This window comes from Hylaeus anthracinus, unplaced genomic scaffold, assembly GCF_026225885.1.
Source record: "Hylaeus anthracinus isolate JK02 unplaced genomic scaffold, UHH_iyHylAnth1.0_haploid 11997, whole genome shotgun sequence".
Taxonomy (NCBI): domain Eukaryota; kingdom Metazoa; phylum Arthropoda; class Insecta; order Hymenoptera; family Colletidae; genus Hylaeus; species Hylaeus anthracinus.
Window position 1 is genome coordinate 3,108,562 of NW_026534344.1, and position 20,310 is coordinate 3,128,871.

Sequence of the window (20,310 nt, forward strand, 5' to 3'; positions counted from 1 at the left end):
CCGTTGGAGCGGCCGCGGTAGCGAAGGCTACGCGCTAGGCGGCCGCGCTTGTACGCGAACAAGTGACTCGACGTGCATCGAAGGACATTGACGCGGCCGCCTAGCGCGTAGCCTTCGCTACCGCGGCCGCTCGAACGGTCTACGCGCGCTCTGATTGGTCGCGGTTTTCTCTTAATATCTCCTTAACGAAGCCCCATCCGACATTTTTGCAAAGGAAATTGTTGTTCAGAATCGTCTCAGCTACCCCCCATTTCCGGCTTCTCCCCGACTTTTCGGACACCTTGTATAACACCTAAGGAAAAGTGGCTTCCTTTCTCATTTATTTTCAGCAGAGTCAACCAGGCCCCAAATAATCATTGGTAAATACAGGAAACGTAAAATAACCGAGCAATAATAACAAGTATACCGACCTATGTTCTTTTGCGATCGTTCTATAACCAATTGCATTAGCCTGCACCGCCAGCTGTCTATTCAGATGCAAAAAGCTGCGCATGGGTATTCACATTTGGTGACGTCAAAATTGTTGAATCACCTCCCACTCGAAGACTGCGCCGTTGCTCGGAAAACGTGATCCAAAGTCTGAACTGTCCATTTTGTTTATGTGCGAACAGTGAAATGTTCTTGGAATAAATTTGCTTCTGCTAGACTTAATTTATTTTGCTTTCACGTGCTTTCGTTCCGATATATTCTATACTACGTTTCAATGGATGGTTTAAAAATAACCAGTTTGGAGTCAAACTTTCACGACGATGTATTCCTTCGATATACCGAACCTGTTTAAAAATAGTCAGGACGCGAAGTGACCAAAATACGCAATACTTTTCGGGGACACCCTGATAGACCTCGCTGCCTATCACGCGTTCTGGCACGTGCACCCACGTGCTGCTGAGAGGTGTTCGAGTGATTTCTCCCAGCGTTACATAGTCGAGGCACGAGCTATAAATACGTTGCGTACTAAGTAAAGTTGTGCCGCTCTTAAACTTATTCCTTCAAACAGCGTAACCGGAATACAGAGCAGCCTCGCCAATCGTTTTATCAATATTCCCTTGCACGTAACTATCAGGACCGATTTAACCATATCGCGGCACGAACTATTCCTTCGCTTCGAATTTAGCAGCCGTGACTCAAGCAGGGAAACTATTATTGTACACTTGGATCGAGAGCTGTAAATCTGCACTCGGCGATCGACTTGAACCCCCGTTGAATTGTGACATCGACTTCTCAAACGTTTAGAAAGTCTTCGCGAGCACTTTCAGCGTTAATAAAACGCTTGAAAATATTCAATTAATCGTTCAGATTCCCCGAATACACGTTTACCTTCTCGTTCGATTACGGAATCTCCGCTACAACCGATATGTTTCTTGCCTCCGAGAAAAGAATTCAGTCCCGAGGACAGAGAAATCTAAACCACCGTAAATCAGTTGGAGCGTTCTGTATATATGTATCTCGACAAAGGAAAGAGTCTCCAAGGTCTAAACAATGTTTGGAAGATGAGACTAGCGAACCCGCGGCGACGTCGCGCGGGACAGCTCGTCGCCCGCGAAAGTGGCATAAGCACGTGGTCTTGTGCCTTGTGTCACGCTCTGGTCGCGTGCTAGAGCATACGTGACAAGTGTCCGTGTGTGTATCCTCGGTTAGGCTACCCGTCGTATATCGCGGAGCTCTAACCGTGAATTCATATCAACACGCGAAAATGGAAACCTGGACGCGACTGACCCGTCGCTATGATAAGAGCTTGAGACGGGTAAAATTCAATGTATTGCATTTTTTTAAACTCTAGTTAACAGCTAAATGAACTCGATTGTATTAGATTTGTTACAAAATACACGTTTCATAATAAATGCTCCGACGTGAGCCAATGCGTTAATAAACAAATAAAAAGCTGGAGAGCAAGATTAAGGAATTTAGCGCCTCGAGAAAGTCGGAATGACGCTCGTTTTCTTGCGGATGACCCACCTCCAGTTATGCAAACAGGTTTTATTAGCGCGTCGCGAAGATTATTTCAGATGCTCGTGCAATTAGTTTCGCGGAGTAAGCACGCCACAAATAAAATCATCCACCGTCCGCCTTGGGGGACAGTAAAGTTTTCACGAGCGAAGGAAGAACCAAGAAGAAAGTGTACCACGAAATAAAAAGATCTTCCGCAGAGGGTCCGGCAGCTGATTGACCTAAGTAATTGCTCGCTCTTTTGTTAGTCTTCATCTTCCTTTCACTCAAGGCAACCGACTTTGTCGCAGCCATCTGCTATCGGCTTTGGAAAATGTCGAGAAAAATTTCGCCGTCGCCATTACTGCGAAATTATAGTCATCGTGATCTAATCACTCCAGCGAGTGAATGGAAACTGTAGAGCTTGTTTCGTTTCGATGATTTGCGAGCGAAAATTCAATCGTAATGGTTCGCTCCTTTGCAAGTAAATTATTTTATTTTGTACTTTTGATACTGTCCGATTCGACAGAAAATATATCGAAATGAGAAACTGAAATTAATCGTGACAAGTTATTTTTATATCTTCTTCTTATTCGCAAATGGCGCAAACAAAGCCACGAGTGGAAAACCTCTTAGCTTCTTCGTGCTCTTTTTGCCGTAGTTCCTGGGATGACCATATATTCTCCGGTGTTTCTCGAGCAGCTCGACGATAAAAGAAAATAATAACAGTTCGCGCGTCAAAAATCGCCAGGGTCTCGGATTTATGGCTCTCCAAACTAACCGCTTTTTCGAGCAGGAATATCCTGTTCGGTGTACGCAGCAATAAAGGTGTTAGGGTCGCTCAACCAAAGGACGTACGTGCTAGCGAAGCTCGTCGAAGGATAAAGATACGTGGATCCGTGACTCACCTGGAAAATTTCTCCAGCTCTCGCGAATTACATAGCGGATCGAGGCTACGTGCACAAGCCCACGTTGCGAACGCGCGTTATTAGAGGCGAATACCTGGCGTTTCTTACCTGGAAAGAGCAAAACACCGAGGTTAATTCAAGGTAGTACGCAGAGATCTCAACGATTCGAATGCATAGGAACGTTGAAAGATCGTGGAAGGATAGGGTAAAATTGGTTTGGGATGGTACACTAGGTGTTCAGGTAGTTTTTTCGATGATTCAATACATACTCGTTTCTCTTTACATCTGTCAAAATAATATAGTTGCGATGATTATATTTATTTACTTCAATCACTTGAGTTACTAGCAGAAATATTTCTCTTATTCCACCGTCCACGCAATAATACTTCCTTTTTCCCAAGAGTTTCGCGAACCCCATTTTTAAAAAACAATGTCGTACACACAGCCGCTCGGAGTAGGAACTTTTGAGTCATAGCTAACGGCATTCCTTTCGTTCCTCCATCCACGGGAAACGCTTCCTCTCCTCCGAGGGCTCGCATACCCCATTTTTCAGAAACAATGCCGCGTGCACAGACATCGCAGCCGAGCATTGTTCGTATACGGAAGACGTTTCGTAAGTCTCGACCGTATGCGCCGTGCCGATAAACGAAAAACAAGGTGCGAGTCGTTTTGTTCGTCGCGTCATTTCCGGCCGAGTCCATGAACGTAATTTCCTGTCCCGGTTCAGCAACACCGCCTCGTGGCCTTTAGTGCCGTTAACCGATGGTAAAATGCAATTCGAGGCGACGCTGGGAATATCAACGCTCCTCGTGCACGCGATTTCGGGCGGGCAGCGAAACGCTATTAAACGTGCAAAACGATTATAAATAACTCGCGACAATCGCATTACCAGACGCGCGAATTACAGCCGCAGGAGCAGTCACGCGAAATATTTGCATACTCGGTTGCGTCTCGTTACCGCCAGGTCGATATTAAAATTGATGTCGAATCGATGGAATCGTTTAAACGCAACCACCTACGTTCCAAATGTAATTAAATTCTAGAAATTCATTTTCAATGGATAAGAATCCTCACCTCAACAGATATTTTAGAGGTTTCGAAGAAATTATGAAAATCTCTCCACCAAAGCTCCAACTTCAACTTCGGCAATTTCTTTCCTAAACAACCAAAAATTTGAATCCAATCCGATGGGTTATTATTTTCCATGTCGCGTGGTTATAAAATGTTCAATTTGACTGCAACTCATCCCTTGGGCCATCGAACGATAGACACAACGTATTTCTGTTTCCCAACACGGTTGCTCCTATTGTAGGCGCGAAACTCGCGCTATTTGCTGCACGAGTACCGATACTACAGAAATAAATTCCATAAAAATATCCGAATACACGAATCTCAACATCGCGTCAACGCAGAAACGCGTGTTATCGTTCGATTTTATTTATCCTCTTTCTTTTTTGCTTTCGGTGGATGAACATCGAACCTCGTTTCGCTGAAACTCCGAAAATGTCGTTTCCGACAGGCTCGATGTGCGCGAATTATAATATCGTCGCGTCGTGTATACAGTTCTCGTGAAAACTCGCCGTATAACCGAAACTCTCGTCCACGTATGTTCGCGAGTCGTAACTCCGCTGTCGCTGAAAGAAACGCGTTTCGTATATGAAGTCTGCGAACACGCTTGTGCACTTTCTGGTCCGATTAATTCTACGTAACTTCGACGCGAGTTCAAAATAAATATGCCATTTTATTTTGAGCGGAATTTTCGCGTAAAATGAAGTATGTTTTGCTGGGCGTTATTTGCTCGTGGATGTTCTGGGAATTACTGGATTTTTCGCAGGAAGAGTTATTGGGTTAAATAAAGCCAAGGAAATTTTGTATAAAAATAGTTTCGATCAAACGTAACGTGAATGAGCATTCTTGGTCCTTAAAAATTTAATAATATTTGCATTAATGCATTTGATAAACAGAAATAAAAAATACGTAAACCATCAAATGCTCTATGCTTCCATGTAGACGCAAAACAATGTCCACAATTTATCTCGTTTAGAGAGAATCACAGTTCGTGTAAATCAGCCTATACAAGCGACAATTGGGTAAAGATTGGCAATATCGCACGCTTCTAAGTGCATATATCGCTAATGCGCGTACGTCTATTAGCGTGTCCTGCAATCGGTAGCTATTGTTGCGCTGTATTAGCATGATTGCACGGGAGTGGTTGCACGTTCGAGTAACCATAATGGACTTACCTGGCCACGATGCATTGATTTTCCATACACGAAACCATCGAAATTGGCCGTTATATTTTCCAGAAATGTCCGTGGTAGCATCGACTGGAAATGCTACGCATATCGTGACAGTTAATATTTATTCCACGCCCAATGACGGTCGATTGTAATATTGTTTACCGCCCAACGGTGGTCGTAAAAGTCGTAAAAGTGGCGCATCGAATTCGAATCACCGTACTATAAACGCTTCAGAAAAAAAAAAAAAACACGTGAACTTTTCACGCTGTGCGAATTTCTCATGGATACTCGCGAATACTATTCATTTAGTAACTTCGTTTTTCATCTCGTAATTCAGCGGAGAGTAGATATTTTCAAGGAAGGAATAAATTTCAGTTATCAGAGGCCGAGAATCGACGAGTTTTCGTTGTCGAAATTATTCCCTCGGTGGAGCGGTTCGTTTTAATTGAAAACCATAAATCTGAGCGCGGAAATATAATGTCGACAGCGCGATTCTCCTGAAATCCACGTCGCAACAATAGCCGCCATCACTCGTCGTCCAGCTAGTCGCACGAAACAAGAAAATACAGGTGCAAATCTTATTCAACCACGTCGTCATTCGCCAAGCAGAGTCGTCCACACTCGGCAAATAATTTCTATACTGCGTAAAATACAAAATTCCTGCCACGTACAGTCAACGGAGATCTCGAGCTCATAGGTGGGCTTTAGGGTCGTGGACGTCACGGGGGCCACTTTATTGCCGCGACGTACGAATACCTGGAAACGCATTATCGGCCCTGGTATCCGCGATACGTGTCCAGTGATTCCCACGGGAAATTTCAAAAACGATACCAGCGAGCGACCCGCGGCTCGGATCAAGATTAATCAACGTCGTTCCGTTGGGCCACTTTATGAAAAATTCCCGTGTCCCAGCGCAAAAATAATGGACCCACATGTTTGCTCGCGCGGAAACTTGCAGATAATCGCGCTGAACCCTGCCCGACAGAAAATTTACGACGGAGAAGTGCTCGGCAAAACAACCGTAGACAAATCGAGACCTCTAATTACGCGAGCCGTGCGATAGCCGACGAAACGATTCCAAAGGAGACAGGGACGATGAAACGTTTCGCGACGCGAATCGTTTTCCAATGACTTCGACATAGAGTGCGCAGTTGCGGATAGTTCTTAGCGGCAACTTTTAGCGCGCTGGTTTTTAATCTGTTGACGCGAGTGAAAACAGTATTTCGCAAACACAGAACCTCGTGTTTTATTTGTCATCGTTATTTAACATTTTTACAACGACTCCAATAATTAAAGAATGGTTATTTCGAACGCAATCCTCGAGTCGCGATATAAAAACGCAGTCGTTCTCGTTTAGTGATATGAATAAACAACGACATAAATAATACACATAAATATTCAAGCTCGTTTAATCGATATACTGTATTTCTTCAACCGGTTGTTATGCATATCTACCAGTAAACGAGGACTCCGTTAATTTTATTTACCGGCGATAAATTGAAACCGGTAACGATGAAAACGCCTACGAGTCGCAATATTGGGTCTCGTTCCTCTGTGCTGGCGCGATGCCAAAGGTCCTTCGACGATGGTTTCGAGATGGAAACGCGTGAAACCGAACATCTTTTGTTTACACGAAAACTCAAGCCTCCATTGGTCGCTTTCCTCGAACGAGCCAGCCATTTTCGAGCCATAAGCTCTGTAATAGTTCCTTTCGGATGATCTGTTTAGTTTTCTGTGTTGCACATACAATATTACTTGGCATTATGATCGATTTCGTTTCTTCATATCTGGGATCAGAACTTATCCACAACATTTACTCTGAGGTGCTCTGAATTTTTAAACATTCTCTAGCAATTATTTTTATTTCAGAGCTGAGGCTTTAAGAAATGTAATTTGTTAGTTTAAAATACATGGATCAGATTAACCAGGTCGATAATACGTTAAATAATTGAACGCGTTTCAAGAGTCGCGGCAGTTTAACCAAAGAACCTTACGTACGCTCGGTCTAATTGGAAAAGCTCGCGATTACTCGGAGTATTAACAGATTTCTCTTTTTGCTTGGCCAACTTCCGAATGCTCGAAGAACTTAAACGCTCGGCGTATGACAAGTCGAAAACTTCGCGTTGCTTTGTCGTCGCCCGTAACCGTCGGGTCGAAATCGACTTGGGGTAAATTGGAAAAATTCGAGTGGAAGCAAAGTTGGCCGGCGACGATGAAATTGGAAAACGTGGAGAAGCGTGCACGCGCGGCGGGAGATGCGCCGAAAATGAGAACTCGCGATATAAATCTGCCGCCCGCCGGATTAGATTTGTACCGCGGAATTCGGTCACCGCTCTCCTAAGAAGCGGCTTGTAAAATTGCTCGTAAAAAACGAGAAACGCGTGGAAAATATGCGACATCGTACGAGAAAAACTCCCTCGAAGTCGCGACCAATAATTGCAGCACAAGTTAATAGCTAATAGTTTTAGAAAAACGTTCGAAGTGCGAGAATCATTGGATTGGTAATTCTAATGTCAAGGTTGTAGATTTCCATTTTTATTATCATCTAATTCCTACTATTGTACACACCTTTACACTTTTCAAGCCTGCTACACTGATTTATGACTAAGGAAAAAGATCGATTGCCAATGATCTATTATTCATTCGAGCAACAGACTATTAGGGAAAAAATATTTATTTCCATACGTGGAAATATTTTCTCATTATACGTGTGCTCGTTCGTGGAACGCATACATAGCTGTATCTGCATCCTAAACTTTTATTGCGCTATCTCGCGAGGAACGAGCTCTCCTGGAATCCTTTTGACAACCTCATGGCCATTCAGGGAGCAGTCAGTTGTATCGGATTATGCAGCACGATATCGCGACTCTCCGGTGTTACAGAAATTGCAAGAAAAGGACTCGCGATATTTTCTTGGCTCGAAAATAATTAAACGATAACAGCTAGTCTTCATAACCGACAAAGAAAAAGAAGCATTCTATTCATCGTTTCAATTTGAGAAAAAATAGTAAAAAAGTATAGTCACCAGTGTATGGAAATAACGAAAAGAAATCTGGTCTATTCTTGGTTTTCTGGTTTGCTGGAAACCTGTCGCATTTTCGTATTAATTATTCCCTAGGAAAGTGGAAACTTTTCTAATTCAAGAAAAACTTGGTTGAATCCGTAGCTTTTCAGCAAGGTAACAGCGCGTCACTTTCCGCCTCAAAGTGAATTGCCTTTCCGCCCAAAGACAGCCGGTAATTCCTTTAGAAAAAAAAAAGGAAGTCGGCAAAAGAGGAGCTTCTGCGTAAAAAATGTCATCTCAGCATCGTCCAATCAACGTCTGGGCTTCGCAATTACGTCCTCGTAATTAAAGCTCGAACGACGAAGACTTCGTAAAGTCTACTCGAAAGTTCCCCAACGAATAGTCGAACGTCGTTAAACTTGACGCGTCGTGCCGCTGTTTTCTCGGAAAACTTCCGACACTTTGTTTCTCAACTACTTTCCATACACGTTTCTTCAACATCTTTGGATGTCCTCTGTTTTGCTTCATATCTCTAAAATAATGTGCCAAAGAATGAACACCACGCTTTCTCGGAAAAAAAAAAAACTCATCCATACTCCAGCGAATTTTGGTCGCGAATAATTAACGTGAAACGCGCACCGCGACTAAACCGTGAAGGGGATGTCGTTAGTGGCGCAAACACCAACGAAACCATCCCCGCGTGCGAACCGGTTTTCAGCCCGTCTTTCTCGTCCTCGGGGAGCACGCGTTACACGCTTCGCTATTACACGCGTGTTGCGCCGAAATTTGCGTACACGAGCCATTGTTATCGCAGGATGAGTTTCGGTTTCTGCTCCGTTCTCCGATCGCATCGAGTTCCCTGCGGTTTGTCCCCGTTTACGTTGTTTTCCCCCTCAGTTGCCGCGCTCGCTCGTCGCCCTAGAATCTACTTCGCTGCCAAACATACGAACGCGTAACACGATAAACGCGTGTTACGCGGTGGCATACGCGAATCCTTCACGTCCCATTTAGATGCAGGATAGTCCAATTTCCCTAACATCGTTGCACTGCGTTGTGTTGTGGAGCTGTCTGCTTTGTTGCGCGCTGCATCGATCCGCCCCCATCTTGGTCCACGTTAACTGTCCATTACGCGTCCACCTGTTCCCTCAAGGGAGGATTAGCTGGAGAGGATTCGCAAATATCGACAGAACGGAGTCATTTTTCAGTTTTCGACTAATTTCGAAAGGAAAATCTCGCGTCAGACGAATCCCTCGTTGGAAGAAGCCGCGAGTACTACTTGGGAAAACCGAATCGGCGCTTGGTACTCGAAACGAACGGAATAGAAAGTGTTGCCAATCGAGGAAGAGTCTTCTTCGCCTACTACGAGGGCTTTCGTTTCAACGACGTAGTTTATTCTTCGTCAACGACACTCGTCGCGTCTCATATTAAGGTCACGGAAGGATGATTGGAAACTCACTCTACAAACTAGTTTGTATACCGAACTAACGATCGTTAGCCTCGAGTGAGACGAAAACTCGTTTTTCAGGTTCCTCCTCGCGGGCCCTACGGCTTCGATGTTCTAATAAATCCTAGAGATATCTTGAAAGAAGAAAAATGGATACATTGACTAGCGCGAATGAAATTTCGCTTCGCTGCTTCTTGCAGGCCTTTCTTCCCGAATTTCTTTTTAATCGATCAATCTTAATTATTCCAAATTTATCGTCAAGCTTCCTTTCCTGTTACTTTCAGCCACGTTCTCCGCTCCAAATTCACCGTCTAAATTTTTTTTCCAGTCGTGCCAAGTAGTACTCGAGGCGGTGACGCGCTCGTCTCGGTTAATTTCTCGTTAAACGCCCCGCTGTCGGAGTTTCTCGTCGCAGTACAGGTACTGCGTTAAATCGATTAAAAAATGTTACCGCGGTTCGTTAGTCGGGCGCAATCTCGCTTCTCTCGTTCACTGTGATATTTTCACGAGCTCTCTGTGTTTACAGAAACAATTCGATTCCATATGCGTGGGCAACGCTCGCGATCGTTTCGTTATTTCTGAACGGAGCGCGGTTCTTCGTCGGTCGAAAATTCATCGTCGCGTGACGAAATTGCTCGACGGACCGCAGAAACGAGCACGCAGTCGTAAATTCGTTTTAGAAAGAGTCGAGGACTTTTACGACACGCGCAGAGATACTCGGTACAATTTCAGTTATTCCGACGTTTACCATAATAAGAGGACGACAAAGTACATAAGCTTACGGAAGAAATATTATTGCGAGTAATGTTTAAAAGTAGGTCACGAGTCGAAAATGGTTTGAGAAACACTGGTTAGATTCCCGAAGTGTCCCTGATAATGAACTCTCGGTTGTTTGATAAACGAGATACGATCGCGCGCGCGAACTCTGATGACGCATCGGCAGCGAGTGCATTCACATGAAAACACGGTTTATTCGTATGCGCTCACGAGATCGTTAATCGTCCCCCAGGGAAACTATTGACCCGATTAAATCGAGAACGCTTCATCGGACGATCAGACAAACCCATTTTGTCCGAACTGGAGGCCAGAAATGCAACGCGCTAGCGATTCGCTCGCTTTGCTCCCTTTGCTCGTAATCGAGTACCTGCTGCCGCGTTACGTCAATCCGTGAATATGCATGAGCTTTACATACCGTGAAAAATTGAAGCCGACGAGAGCAATATTTTACATACCCGTGCCGTAAAGTTATTCGTGGAACAGCAACGTGTAGCATCGTCTGGAAATTTAGAGAAAAAGGACGGTGGTCCTTGGAGTGATGAGCGGACATGAATCTATTATTATTTTAAACGCTCGTATTTCATTATACTCCATATTTTGGAGAGAACGGACAATTCTTCATTCTCGATGCAATGAAAAGAAGAGTTTGAGAAGGATTTCCCGAAAATAGTCGTTGCGCTATTTGCGAGCGAAGGGTGTTTTCGCGATTTATAGTGAATTCCCTGTTTCGTTAACCTCTGGCACTCGCAAATTGTTTATGCGCATTTGTAAACAGCTAAGTGTGTAATATCATTGTTGTCTCGCTATATGATACACTCGTCGGTGTACTTTGATTTGCTTACACTGACCGGAAACATATAGCTGCACAGGTTTAATATAAGAATCTCGTTGTTGCGGTTCGAGCATTGGATTAAAAAGGAACCTTAATGGATGATTGTGACTTAATTTATTGCCGAGAAAAAATATTCGGATGATAGCAGATGAAGATACACTATCATTACTCGGCTATAGATCTAAATAATTTTTCTATACAAATAACCCGTACAGCGATTCGACCGTAAATTCCTTCTGGGCAAGCAGGGAGAGAGAGAGAGAGAGAGGGAGGGGAGGAAGCTTGCGGTGGAAAACACATGGTATTGCTGGGATTTACGAGCGTTACAGCGTGTCATGCATCCCCGCGACTCGAATCCTCCATTATCGCGACGCTCACGTATCGAATTTATGGTAAATGCGAACAATGAAAATAAAACTCGATTTCCGGGTGGCGCGTGTCGCGAGTGGCAGGTGCGAAATGACCCGTATAAAAGCATCGCGATACCGTTCTTCGTCGATCGTCAGCAACGCACGATCCAATTTTTATTTATACTTTCATCAACGTTTACTTAGAACAATGTGCTGTTAGGTATCACTCACGAAAGGAAAACTGTTGTCTGAATTACGGAATGAAATATTTCCTAACGAACAAAGAAACATTTTCATTTTAGCGAAGTTTTTTAGCTGTTGTTTCGCGTTCGCCAAGCCTTCCGTTATGGTTGGACGGCCTTCGACCATTTTATGGGAGCTTGCTGACCACTTCCGCGCGGAGAAGGATACTTCTCGTTCGAATCTGGCTCGATATTTTCTGCCAGAAGCAATTTGTTATCCCGTTTCAGGGTCCCTCATCCATACTTGGCGCATTTCGACGCTATTGACGCGCTCGTCCGGTGATGCCCATTTAAACAGGAAGCGCTGTCCTTTCAGCCAATTTAAATGAATCACGATCGTAATGACCCTCCCGTCTACGGCTCGTTTTCGCTACCGTGCGTGCCTTGAGAACTATATTTGCTGAGTTGTGTTGGATGTTCAAATCCAATGAAAAAAAAAAAAAATAAAAATAGAACGAGAGCAATCAAAAATTTGCATTCCACTCGGACGATATATGGAAGTTCTTCAGGAAATCTCTATCTCAAAGTCATTCATCTTCCACGTCAACTTGTAAAGAGCACAGTAAATTGTATCTTCTATTTACTACCCAACGCGTAATGAATAACGAGTTGTTTACCTCAGTTTCGTTAGCCAATATTTTTACTCAAATAATAATCTCGTCCTTGGCCAGCGGGGTGCCTTCAAATCCCCGAGGATTAAAAACGATGGACAATAGAACTCCACATCGACCAGGAAACGATTTATCTTCTCCCGTCTGACAACGCGGACATCCCCGCGTGTTTGCTTCAGCTTTCGAATCATCTACACGTCGACGAACGTTAAAATTTCACCGGTGTAATTTCAAAAGCAATTTCCCGAGGCCCGTAATCTTTTCCGTCTTCTTGCGTTCCTTGAAATCTCGTCCAGTTTTATGTTCGTCCTCGCGTCGCAAGAAAATAACTACAAGCAACGCTCGCGCGATGGCAAGAGGTATTCATGCCATCCTCCTTTATGGAAGCATAAAGCGAGTTCGTTAAGCCATTCGCGTAATTAGTCCAGATAAACCGTAACGGGGAAAATTAGAATTTGCTTTTCATTCCGTTTCCGCTTGTGCAATCGTTGCGACGGAAACGATCCGCCTCCGAAGAAAAAGAAAACTCCCGACGATTCAAACGGAGAACCAAGTGGCGCTATACCAACCACTCGAGGATTTTTTCTCGGCTGAAACCACTTCAAAATACCGCTTTCACTGTTTAATTTATACCTCGACGAGTATTCAAAGAGACTTCTGTTAAATCAATCGCGGTTTTGCTTAATCAATCAAGGGTGGTTCGATCACTTTCTTCCCATCGTGACCAGTACAATTTGTTCATATTTCAGAGCTTTTCCTTTCAGTGTATTATCCTCGAGTTAATTTTCCACGACGAAGGTGTAATGCCTGGTTCGCGCGACGTTCAACTCTCGATCGAGAATTTAAAACGATCGATGGCACGTATCGGGCGTATTCAGACAGCACGGCACCATAATGGCTGCGCTGTATGTCACCGTTTCTATTGTGCTTCGTGTCAAGACTAGGAACTAATCTCGGCTACCGATTCGCCGGCGCCTGGAATGTCGCCAGTACGGAAAGTATAGCGCGAGTTAAGGCCATTTGTAACGTAACACAATTGCATACTGTCGAACAGCAATACGCTGCTCTCAAGTTCGCAACAATCGACCGCCACAAATTTTCTACCGTGTTCTTGGTCCATTTTCTCGAGGAGTGAAGCGTTGGCAGCCGGATACGGAATACATTTGTACCGCGTAGAATGATGCTTGCCAGTGTCGAATTATTATCTTGAATTCGAGTCATCATTAGGACTGTGTATGTTTGTATATATATATGGTTGAGCTCGTAATTTAAAATTTTCATGTAACTGTAATGAATACTCTTCGTACTTGTTTCTCGTGACCCTTTTACGATAAACTTCGACTTCGACTTCGTCTCCGTTGTCTCCGTTGTTACCGACGCGGGTATAATTAAATTGCTCGTCCCCCGTCTTTGCAACCCCGTCAAAGTACGTAATTACGTTTTCATCGACGAAACCGACGGGTAACTGTGGTACCCGTATGGTTAACCGAAACTGGATTTAGATTCGAATTATTCGATGCCGACGCTCGCTGGCCGTATCTATAAAACGCGATACCTCATGGATATACCTCCTATGGAAATAGAATTCGCGTTACGGATTCGAGATCAGCACCGTTCGTCGACTTTGACCCATCCAAGCACGCTGTAGATTGGATTCTACTTGAACTTTAAGATTGTTTTTTCAAACGGAACGATTATTTCTTGGGATAAATTGGTTATCTCTGATATTTTTCTTTTTCCTAGTCTTATTTTAAACTTATCACGCATGTGGAATATTTTAATTCGATCGCGTATATTAAACATGGCGTATGAAGGACAGACATCTAAAAAATTCAGAACCCTGGAGGTTAAACCGAGCCCCGCTAAACGTGTAACAGTGTCCACCGATGTTTGCTATTGTTTGTCCTTAACCGAAAACTAAATTATCGCCATTCAGTAAATTGCATCCCTCCTTCGCCGCTTCAATGCGGACTAATGAAGCTTTCACGCGCGAATCGAATGCCAACGACTGGGTTTTCAACAAAGAGGCGGGAAAAGTAACAAAGAAATAAGGGGAACAGGTAACACACGGTTTCATCTTCACGCTTACCTACGGAATGATACATTTTTCAAATCGGCAGCGCGTGTGCTGTGTGCACGCGTCTGCTGAGAACGACCGCGAAAGGAGCCGCAATATCTATCGTACCAGCACATTTCTTCGCTATTCCTATTTCGATTTCATCGAAGGAAATGGCATTCCGCGTCCAACGTATTCTCCCTTCGCTCTCGATATCCCATCTCTGCGACACGTTTCGCCATCCACGCGTACCTTCTTCCCCCAAAACGTCAAAGGCACGATCCACGAAATCGTGTCGCGCGATTGAAACTCGAATCGTCGATTTTCGCGACTGGCATAACGCTTCGCGGACGTTCCTCGGGGTAGATAAATGGCACGCGTGCCACTTCTGGCGCGCGGCAGATTTTTGTTGGCACGCGGCACGGTTTACGGCAGAGATATTTCTACATTTTTCGTTTACTTCAACACCTGATTATATAATCACTAACGTTGATTATCGTCATCATTTAACAGTAATATTAAAAATTGCTATATATAAGCTTTAGTTAGGATTCTTCGAAAGAAGAGAGAGAGAGAGAGAGAGAGAGAGAGAGAGAGAGAGAGAGAGAGATGCAGCGACTTTTTGCATCGACTTCCTGGCGAACAATCAACGTCAGAGCAACCAGAACGCATTTATCGACATACGTTTACCAGAGACCTCGATCCGTGTCGTTTCCAGCTTCCAGAAGTTCCCGAGTGGGCAATTGCCTGCTGCAATCTGGACAACACGCAGCGTTAATGAGGGAACCGCGCGATTAACGGAAAAGTCTCGACCGCAATTAGCAGGCGAGCATTCTCCCCCGCAAAGGCCAGGATGTGTTACGCGGTATAAAACCGAGCAGCCAGCTTCAATCGTTTCCTTTGATCGCGCTTATCAGCAGCCAGGGTCGACCATTACTTTGCGATTAGTCGTACGATGATTACCGGGATTGTTTCATTAGACGGATTTACTAATACTGTGATTTTTCCTCTTCTAATTAAAGATTTCTTTTAAAACCTCGTAGCTAAAATAGAGATAGTTTTCTAACGAACGTAATTTGTACACTTGGTATCGCTATACCTACACTGTTCGCTAGTTGTTAAAGATTTCTCAGCAATTCTGATCGTGAATTACGTTTTCGCCAACACCGTCATACAGGCAGAAGAGTTTTGTTTGATCGACGACAGCTCGAACGATGCCCCAGATGCAAAAGCTTCATTGTCGGGATTAAAAGGTTCCGCTTATTTACTGGCAACCTTGCGACGAGCAACGGACGAGCTTAACGAGGCAATTCACTCGGTTGGACGCTCGTTGGGCAAAAAAATTTCCGTCAATCGATGTAAATTGCCAACGGAGATATGAACGAGTGCCGCTACAGTCGATCGACCGATAGACTTTCATTTCTCGTTCCTCGACGACCATGATTGGAATCATCGTGAGATGCATCGTCGAGCTGAGTGTGTTGGCGATTTCAGAATGGACAAACAAGAATTGAAATCGCCATTCGACATCTATAAAAATGTTCCCTTGGAGTCAGACCCGTTATGTTCGTATCGAAGCACGTACATGGGACACGCTTGTCGAATCGGTTGTGTCTAATGTAACCATTACGATGCGTTGTAAAAGGGTCCATTAACGTTCAACTTATCAGACTAGCACTATCGACCTGCGTGCTTTACAGCCTGCTCTGTGTTTCTCGACGTCTACCATCGTGTTGTTTTTCACTGATAACGTCAAGCAGAGGCAAGAATTCTCAGACGAATACAAAATTACGGACCTTCGATACTTCCTCGTCCAACAGAAATCAAACCCGTCACCGAATAAAGTATTTTCGCAAGTAACGAACACAAATTTAAAGAAGGCAGTCGACGAAATCAGCGAAGCAAAAATCGCAATCCCTCGAATAAAACTCCTGGCCAGACTGCAATAACGTTTATCCGACATTTGCGCCCGGATTACAGTCGGCAGGAAGTTACATTTGCATGGATTAACCTATTGCCGTCGAGGGCTTTATTCCGCCACATACGCGTCCTGTATCTCAATAACCAGATTGTACCAAGAGCCACCAACTGCCGAATGTAACGCGCATCGATTAGTTTCGCTGTAAACCCAAACTCATCGTACGCTTTTACGATTTCGCGAGGGGTCAATGAACGGATCAGTTGTCGAAGAGCTAACCTACACCCTTTGGTTCGTTAACAATGAAGGGAAAGTTGTCGAATTCGGATCTGGTCGCATGAGTACAATCCTGTGTGGAAAATCGGATATTATACGTGTATATATTTCTGCGCGATTTTAAAAGGAAAATTATTTCTCGCGTTACATGGATAAACTTAGTTTATTATATAATTAACCACTATAATGTCGTTGGTTAGACGATGGTAAGATAAATAGCAAGTAGATGAGTAATACCGCATAACCACAACCGACGTTGACAATGACGAACCCAAGTAGAAACTATGGGTAATGATCGGACGCGTTGTTGGAATACGCGATGAAACTTGTACGCGACGAATTATTAATTAAAAGTAAAAATAGAAGAAGATATAATTCTGACTCGCACCTTTCCTATCAAGCGCAGAGGAACAGCAAACTGATCATAACGGAAGAAGTATAACCCAGCAGTATTCTCTGCGCGCGAGACAAATAGTTACCGTCGAAACAGAAGAAGCTTCGTCACTGTCGAAACGAAATGAAGAAGAATCGCAGATCCCGATGGAGCACCTGGCTAACGTTCATAGAAGTATCTTCAGCGTCTCGTATATCCCGTGCCTCGAGGAGAGGCGAAGCTCGGCGCGGATCGGACGGACAGGGAAAAACAGCGAGGATGGAAGAGTGGAAAGAGAAACACGGTTGGAACCTATTACCGTATAACTCGATTTTCTCCGTGAACGAAGAGAAACCACTCGCCTTCTCTCCCTCTGTCTCTGTCCCGAAAGCAAAACCGTCTTTTCTTCTGGTTGGAAAATCCACTCGACGTAAAAACCAACTGTCCGCGATTCCAGCCGAGTAAATATTGTTCGGACACCCGAGTCCAAAGGCTCTCCCCGTGCTCGAGCACTTGCTCAGAATGAAACCGTGCTGTCCGCCGTGTGTATTCGCTCCCAATTGTACGCGTTTACTTCGAATTCACGGATTTTACAGACACAATCTCGCGGAACGACGGCTTCAACGCGTTCGGGGAGAAAATACAGTGTTAATCTTTCCAGATAGAATACGCGCGAATGGCACCCCTGGCGTTCGGTTCGCGAAATTGCCTCGATATCGTTCGAACTCTCTGGTGGAATAGTCCGATTTGGCGAGAAAGAGTACAGTGGTAGTAGAAACATTCGGTTGTACGGATACTAAAGTCGGAGATTGTATAAAAATACAATTTTTCTAAATATCATCTCGAGAACTTGCTTTTCCAAGGAAATGCTTTTCGATCGCGTTCAGTGGCCGGTATCTCCGCGTCCCATCCTCCAACCTGTGACCCGCAGCTCGCAGTTGGTAGATACATAATATGTAAAGACAATTCCAATGGAAAAAAAAAATGACACTGTAAATCTAGGTCGAGGAATCCGTAAAAATTCGCGAAACACGTGTAGTCGTCGAGGGAGAAGCGATCGAGCCGCGTCGTATATCTTCCGCTTCGTTTGGCATGGTGGGTTGTTGTTGGTATCTGTTCGATGGCAAACGCAGAGTGGGCGTTCCGCGGATGATATACCATACGTTTCAGCAGCAGGCGTCCCTAGAAGAGATAATAATGCCGCGGTGCAGCAGCAATGCGGGCGATGTTGCGAGGATGCGACCACCATATCGCGGCGATGCGCAACTTCGCGGGCGTTTCTTGCAAATCTCTGGGGGCGGTGTAACGCGCACGTCGCTGCACCTATTCAGAGACGCCCGCAACTTTTGGGGCTCGCGTCCCTGGGACACCCGGGTCGAATCAAAGTAGTATTCATGTTTGTTCGCGAGAAAACTACACTTTCTGTTACACGATATCGAGATCTCCAATGGCATCCTTGATATTTTACGGAGATACTCGAAGATTTTGAAAGCTATAGCCTTCTTCCATTACGACAATTGCGCCGGGAACGTAGACCAAACTTTCATTAGGCAAACCCAATGGTGGATGAAAGCGTTGAAAAATTTGAGTTTGAATGCCTTCCAAGATTTGAATTTTAGTAAACCCTGATACGATTATTTGTTTCCGCAACACATGCTCCCGGAGCAACAAACCAGAACTCTGCTTAATACATTCCAACTCGTAAACAGAAAATTTAGGATCGCCAAAGTTAGGCTCGTTCCACGGAGACGGAGCTTTGACCGCGCGCTCGAGAAGCCTGGCTGCGTAAGCGAGTTTAAAACTTACGTCATCTCCATCGTTGTTTTTTGAACTTTGTTTCCCCGTGTTGGGCTTGCCCCGACACGATTCAACGAACCGACGGTTAATTCGCCGAATATCCAGCTATCAAAGTTTCAGCGCGAGTCCGTTAGAGGAGCGTACACACTACCCGTCCGGTAAATAACTACACTGAGTTTCCATTGCGGACACCACAAGTGCTATCTATCGGACCTTATCCCTTCTCGATAGTCCAAACCCTTAATTTCGTTTCAAAATAGCGATGGATATCGAAGAATTACAAAAAAAAAAAAACCGAGCTTAGCGTTTTATCGTTTCATTGTTTCACATATCGCTTTGTTTGTTTTGCCTTAATTGTTTCGGTTTGTTCGCGTTTGCTAACTCGGAAGTTAGATGGAACACCGGCCTCTGACTACCGCCACGCTTTTGTATGCGCACAATGCGAATGTTTAGTAATTAAAATATATGTCTCGATGCACATTCGAGATATATTTTACATAACCTGAAACGTTTTTTGCGCAATCTGGAATGTATTTCAATTAAGAAACGCGTACAATACATCGCCATAATACTTTAATCGGGTCGGACGAGACACGAGGGCTATCAACTTAAACGACGTTCCATAGGTGCGGAAATTCCACAGCGAGATAACCTCGATGGCCAAAGTCACGGTATAAAGTTCCGCTGGTAATGGTATCGCGACCTCTTCTACTTTAACGGGAGACGCGTACAAGTAAAACATACGGTTACGGGTAACTCTGTACCTCCTCCGATCCACATAGAAGAGATAATAACGTCCGTGCCGTTCCGCGGCGTAAACGTCGACGTAAGCATACTACGGCGAGCATACTCGTATGCGTGTCTCCGAACGGACAGTGCTCGTATTTACCTTCGAACGTGTACTACGTGTAAACGCGGAAGTCTGCACGGTCAACGTCGGATCGGACGTTACTTATGCATCCCGAGGAGAAAGAGGAAAGGCGGAGAAGTGTGGGCTGCATTAAGGCCATTCCCCGCAGGCTGAACTGGTCCTGAATACGCTTTATGATCCTCCATGAGCTTCCTATAGAGTTTCCTGCCGTGGACCACGTTCCACGTCCGCGATAGGGGACGAATGTATGCGAGTGTGTGCGTAGCCTCGGTCGAACGATGTTAGGAAAGGATTTCTAGGACCTTCGGCGACTTCCGTGGCGCAACCGTATCGGCGAACTGTCGATCCTTTCGGTTGAAGCCTTAAAGTCGTTTTTACGTAGGTACTCTTATCTTCGTATTCGAGGATATAGGACGTACGTACGTGCTTTACTGCATGTGTGCACTGGTTTGCGAGGAGTTGAACTGGGAAAGCTTAAGTACCCGAGCCTCGCAGTTATCTTGGTTTTAAAAGCATTCCTCGCTCTGAAGATCTAGCAACCGACGCCACAGATCTTTCAACTCTCCAGAATTCTTCAACGTGGTGCTAGGGGGTTGGATTGATGTACCCCGGCGGTCGACTGAAGCGTCAAAACTCTGTCCTAGGATCCGATGATCAGTTCGGGGCCCTCCAATCCAAGCATGCG

At 44.7% G+C, this 20,310-nt stretch overlaps 1 protein-coding gene and 1 long non-coding RNA gene across 3 annotated transcripts in view; both read right to left on the reverse strand.

Moving 5' to 3' along the window:
• LOC128889450 (uncharacterized) overlaps positions 1–14,867 on the reverse strand; it is a 34,894-nt gene extending 20,027 nt beyond the window's left edge. Inside the window, exons 1-2 of one of the 2 annotated variants that reach the window (XR_008460446.1) lie at positions 14,424–14,867; positions 2,835–2,942 (exon numbers count right to left, since the gene is read on the reverse strand). This is a non-coding gene — a long non-coding RNA (uncharacterized LOC128889450). Of the gene's footprint in view, positions 1–2,834; positions 2,943–7,759; positions 9,028–14,423 lie in introns of those variants that run through there. The other variant, XR_008460447.1, reaches the window with a different exon arrangement.
• The window catches only part of LOC128889414 (E3 ubiquitin-protein ligase MYLIP), a 92,364-nt gene that overhangs the window by 53,695 nt on the left and 18,359 nt on the right, over positions 1–20,310 (reverse strand). The gene's annotated exons all lie outside the window — the stretch shown is intronic.